The sequence below is a fragment of the Armigeres subalbatus genome, chromosome 3 (genome assembly GCF_024139115.2).
Source record: "Armigeres subalbatus isolate Guangzhou_Male chromosome 3, GZ_Asu_2, whole genome shotgun sequence".
Classification (NCBI taxonomy): Eukaryota; Metazoa; Arthropoda; class Insecta; order Diptera; family Culicidae; genus Armigeres; species Armigeres subalbatus.
This window is the reverse complement of record NC_085141.1, coordinates 302,738,882-302,744,881: the sequence shown is the minus strand read 5'-3', so window position 1 is coordinate 302,744,881 and position 6,000 is coordinate 302,738,882.

The following is a 6,000-nucleotide window of genomic DNA, read 5'->3' as shown; positions in this document are numbered from 1 at the left end:
GTATTTATATCGATATGATTGGGTGCTGTCAGATTTGCATCGAACGCAGTTGACCTGGTAGACCAATTGATCCAAACACCAGAACAGTTTGGAGAACCTAGAACATCTGGTTTGGGCAAAACTGAGTGGAATATCGTACATATGGCCTTTACGAACTGGCATGGACATGACGGGTTTCCATTGGCATGGGTTTCCGTAGTTTTCTTCGGAAAAATTTGTATATCATCTTTCATCAGTCATAGAGGTCATTTTGAAGTCCCTAAGAATGTCCAGAAGAAGCATATTGTCCACACATAGTATAGTCAATGCTAGAATAGTGTTATAAGACATTTTTGGAACCTGTCAGTGATGTTCACACTGAAATATGTCATGTAAAGTAATTTTTTTTATCGAAAAAAAAAAACAATCCTTACTCACGCCTCTGGGGGGGGAAATGAGCATCTCTAAAATCATAACTTACCTGTGTGGTAAAACTATAGATGAATTCGTTATCTATTGAGAGCGATTTCTGCAAATTCTGATAAATATTTAAAATATCACTTTTTTCTAACGTAATGTAACACCAACACCTACAAATAATCCAAATTTCCCCACGCTGATTTTGTGTGTCAAGAAAACCAACCATTCCCACTAGGTGGATCCAGGTAAGACGCTGTAGGGTCGGTTGATGAGGGCGCTCACATTTAACTGGCTTGTTTATGAGCCTCACGCCGATAACTGCTTTCATGCACTGGTTCCGTCACGTCGTCGTCGACGACGATGCGTCGAAAGTCGCGGTCGCATAATCATCAACCAATTCATGGAGTGTTGGAACGACGTCGTATGGTTCGGTTGGCAGGGCGCAAAGCATACGGCGAGGCGAGAATGAGATGGTAAAAGAACATTTTCCAACATCCTGTGGTTGGAAATTTGCTATCGGAGGGGGAGTGGAATTGATTTCCTCATAAGCAAGGAAATTGCTGGTTGGTAGGTTGGATTTTTTCCCAGAGTCATTTGTGTAGCTATCAGCTAGTCTTTGGGGGTGGTGGCCTATAGCGAATGGCCTATTACAAGCGGGCCTTCGGAGGGATTAATCGTGGAATTATACACAGTCTGCCGATCGGCTTAGGCTGATGAAGTGATGAAACGAGCCTTTTCAATTTAATTGAGAGGCTTTTTTGTGTGGTTCGCATGTGTTGTTATAATGTAGCTAGGGAAATTCGTAGCAAATATCAATCCTATCAGTTTTGTGTAAATGATAGCTCTATTTTTGCACATATATTGAATGACCTAATTTTTATTCCACACCACGCGCCGACGTGGTTAGTGCATGGCCTCAAAGAGATAGTATTCTGTTACCGAATTTTAAAGCAAAGGAATGTGATATTAATAATACAACTAGGCACGAAAGTTATAATTATAACAACATATATTTGAATTTTCCATTCTAGAAAATTTTCCTCTCCATTTTACTTTAATTCCTTACACTTAAATATATAGTTAACCACACTTACATTCACACGGATTCGCTTTTTTCTTGGGAATTCGTATTAAGCGTTTTTACATTGAGAAGTTTGTCTCGCATAACGTACATTTTGTGATACGTCATTCCGTTTCTTGATGAACATTTCTACAATTTTGATTTTCAATTGTACAATTATTACAATGACTTACTCGTTGCTAAATGTGGGACTTTCTTTTTGACTGTTCTTCAAACGGTTTAATACTGAATCCCCGCTAGCTTACGATTTATCGAAAGCAAGGCTGTATGACTACGATTACTTTCTTCGATCTCACGGTTATCCACATTGATACAAATGCTACTGGGGCTGTTCGAAAAACAAAATATAGATGCATTCCTTGCACTTCTCAGCCACTTATCGACTAGTACTTTAAATTTTATGTCAACTGTAAGCTGCGTTGTATGCTATTTGCTTTGCTTATAGCGCACTATATCCTAAGTTCTGCATTGAAGTTTGCTGCCTGCGTAGAAAAATAAATACATGGAAGGACTTCGGTTCGCTAAACGTCTAAGTGGTTTACAAATTCGTCTCCCCGCATTCCTTCCGAACTACATACAAAGTACATTGCTATAATTTCGCTACTGTTTTGCTCTGCGGTTATCTTTGGTTTGCGTTCTCAAAAAAGTTCCTTATCTGTTGGATTTGTATGTTTTTCGTAGATGACTATCAATTAGGCAATTAGCGTAGCTATTTTTGTGTTTTTTTGTTTCAATTCTTGACACGGTTACGATCGTTTAGCTCTATGAGTGTTACTGCAAGCGCCTGAAGCAATTTCCTCTCTTGTTAAGTTTTTTTTTCGATTCTATCCTACAAATTAAAAACACAAGCTGCAAAAAATAACACATCTCTCCTTTTCTCTCTGATCACACTAGGTTGGAGTTTGATTCATTTTCGCGTTTTGTAATCTACGTTGAAGAATTTTGTTCATTGTTTTGTGTTTTTGTAAACAACTATCATCATGGACGTTAAATACTGGCAGGACATAAATATCATTCATGCAGTCACCGTGGCGCCGTTGGAGGAAAGGTTTCACATCTTGGACGGTTCTGCTTTCCCCCTTCGGCAGGGACTCACGAGTGAGCGTGCTTTGTATGTTTTGTCTAGGAAAAAGTTTCGATTTTATAGAAAATTGAAATTAACAAGATATCGTTTTTTCCCTAATAGCTACAGTACAGTTCATATGAAATCTAGACTTTTGAGGAATGGGAGATGACGATGAATATTACGTAAAACAGTACTTGTCATTTATTATTCAGAATATTATCGAATATTTTGGATGCCAGATGTCAAGCAAATGAGAGAATGGCTTCAGCGAGAATTTCAAACAAATGTCAGTATCAGATTTATTTGAAAACCACAATAAAACAGTAAATGCAAAATGAAAGCTGAAAGCGATGTAGATCTATACTGCCCATGATCGCATATTTGTAACACTCGCATTTTTGTTCATTTTGTAGAAAGCCTGTGAATCGATCAGAAAGCTCAATTTATAGCATCTAATCCCACAACAGTAAAATAGGCTTTGCTATCTTGGTTATCTGTGGTAAACTGGAAATGATTGAGTTTGCGTAGAGGATTGACAAACGATTTACAAAATCAACCAAAATGCAGTTGTTACAAATATGCGATCATGGGCAGTATATAGATATATCATTTTTATTGAAATGAAGAAAGACGATCCTGGAGTTGAACTAATGACTTCCTGATTATAAGGCAGCAAGCCAGTGACTAAAGCTGTTAGAATTGACAACTGGTGCGTTTTGTGAACTCTTCCCTATTTGGAGCAGATGAAAATGATATCACTAATAAATATTATAATCCTTTGAAAAACTCTTAATTCGGCTCAACTTTGAAACTTTATTACGATTCCCACAGCTGACATCTGACACCAATTGATTAAATATGGAAATTAATGACCCTCCCCAACTGAATGGGATTACTCAACATGAATTTCAACGAATGTTCCTCTCGCGCCCAGCGTCGTCGTCGTCGTCGCGGCAACGCAATGTCAAAAATTAAAGCAAATTGTAATCCAATGAATGTAACGTCCACTGAAGCTGACAGAAACAATGACCGATAAAATTATCTGCATCGAAATCAGAGTTTATTTTTTTTCGCAGCACCTCCCGTCCTATCGTCCTTACGTACATGCACACACATACTCACCCACCTCCTATTGTTAAATCCTATTGTTTTCAGCGACGACAAAAAGCTCACATGTATGAGTATGGTTGGTTGGTTGGTTGGTTGGCATAGCGGGATGAAGTTTTAATGCTCTTCTGAACGCGCTTCGAACCGGACACAATTGCCGACTTTTTAATCGCGCCGTAATTTCATCAGTACTCGAGGAATTACACCCAAGGCCGAAAGGCTGTCAGATTTTGTTTCGATTATGGATTACTTTCACAAAATTCTTTAATAACAATAACGGTTAAATATTAATCTTTTCGTATCTCTGTATTGTGGTTTATATTTCCAATCATAATTTCTTTTTCATAATACTCAACGAACATAGTAAATGTCTAATATTCGCGTTTTGTTGCAATAAGTATGTTACGGTCAAACATTTGCCAAATTTCCTAACAGTTCGGAAAACATGTGCAAATAAACAAAAAGCGGTACCCAATTTGTTAAGAAAATTATTTTGAGCTTTTTAGTGGAGTGTCTTTACTTGTCATAAGACGAGTTTGTATCATCCCATTTAATTCCACCACTTGATCAAGCGGTACCCAATGCCAACACTTTCTGCTCGCGACCTCCACCCGCGAAGATGGCAGCGTAGTAATTTTATAACAATCTGATCTTAAACGAAGACTTTTTTGTAGGACTGTTGTCTCATAGTTTTGCAACATGGATTTCACAACGTATCTCGACCTCTCAAGAAACTTCTGTTGATAGTGGCACCCCTCCGGACATGTCCGAGGGATTCAATCAACAAACCTGATTTCTTCTCTTCTGACCAGAACAACTCGACTGGTATGTCGGTTACATCGCCTCTACCTTCCACTAGATCGGACTTAGACAACCAGTCATCTTTCTGCTCGACTCCCATGCCTCCTGTAGCGGTCTAACACTATCTCCAGTTGAACATGACCGATCATTGGAATAACCTCATTGGTATTCAGGAGGTCAATCGGGTCTCTCTTGACTCCATGGACCGCTACCGCTGGAGAAAAGTACAAGTGGATTACCAAGGTATGCTCTATTATGTGTTCGATATTTCGTGGCGATCGGGATCCTTCGCGAGATTCCATTCGACGTACTTCAGTTCAACGCAGATCTCGCTCCACCCTCACCAATAATCAAAACGATACCTCACACTATAGTTGGATAGACCCAACCAGTGGTGCCGGCACAAGTAGGACATGTCCTACGCACCAATTTTCCTGGGTGGGACAGTCAAGGAATTGTCCTACCCATGATTCTAGTGAGAAATTATCATTCAGGTAGTTATTTTTCAGTTCAATCAAAGTTAATAGCCTATATTCCAGGATTAAACCACCCGACTTGGACTTTAATTTACAATGTTATGAAAACTAATATGTGAATATGTAGGGGAAGTATGTTTAAAATGCGCCGGTTGGTTGAAATGCGCCACCACGCTCTCTTTGTTTATATCCCAAATTTTGTCTCAAAATCTTAAGCAGATGAAGCCAAAAATCATTTGAAAGTCGTCAAACGAAAAAACTCAATTTAAAAAAAAATCAGAATAAAATAATATTTTGGCTTATTCCAACGCAATTTCAGCGTATATGTCCTCAATGTTTTTTCTTAAGATACACAAAATATTTTCTCCTTATTACTATCAGTGTGAGATATTGACTAAATGAAAAGATAGACATAAACCCTAATTTTGTGCAGAAGAGTTTGAAAATTTTGGTGAAAAATCGTGTTGTTGCAATATTGATGGCTTCACATGAAAATTTTTTGGCCATATAACGACTGATAAGTTAGATTATTGATACACACTTCGAAAATACATGTTTTCGGTAGAAATCACCATTAAATTAAGTGATTAGCTTAGGGGGCGCATATTGACCGCGTCTCCCTTACATTATGTGGAAATTAATGATTTGAAAAATGTAGTGAAGATAACCACTTCCCCTTCGATGGGACTCGAACCCACGACCCTACAGTACACTAGACTGGTGTTTTAACCAACTAAGCTATGAAGGCCTTCCGTCGGCTTTCGCAACCTAGCGGCTACTGAATGAGCTCGAGATTCATAAATTGGACGCATAGTCAAATCACTCGCAATCCATTTGTATTTAAAATGTCTGGCGGCTACAGACATTCTTCATCAGCAACTGTACTGCTGATCAAGTGAGGTTATATGAGCTATTTGCCAGTCGCAAGCTCAGACCCGACCCCAGATCATTATCTTCCACATAATGTACATATTCGACTAACAATATCCTGTTCTGAAAATAGCTTTTCAGAATCCTGCACAGATAATCCGGAACTCTCAAGCGATGCAGGAAATCAGCTATAGCTGCCC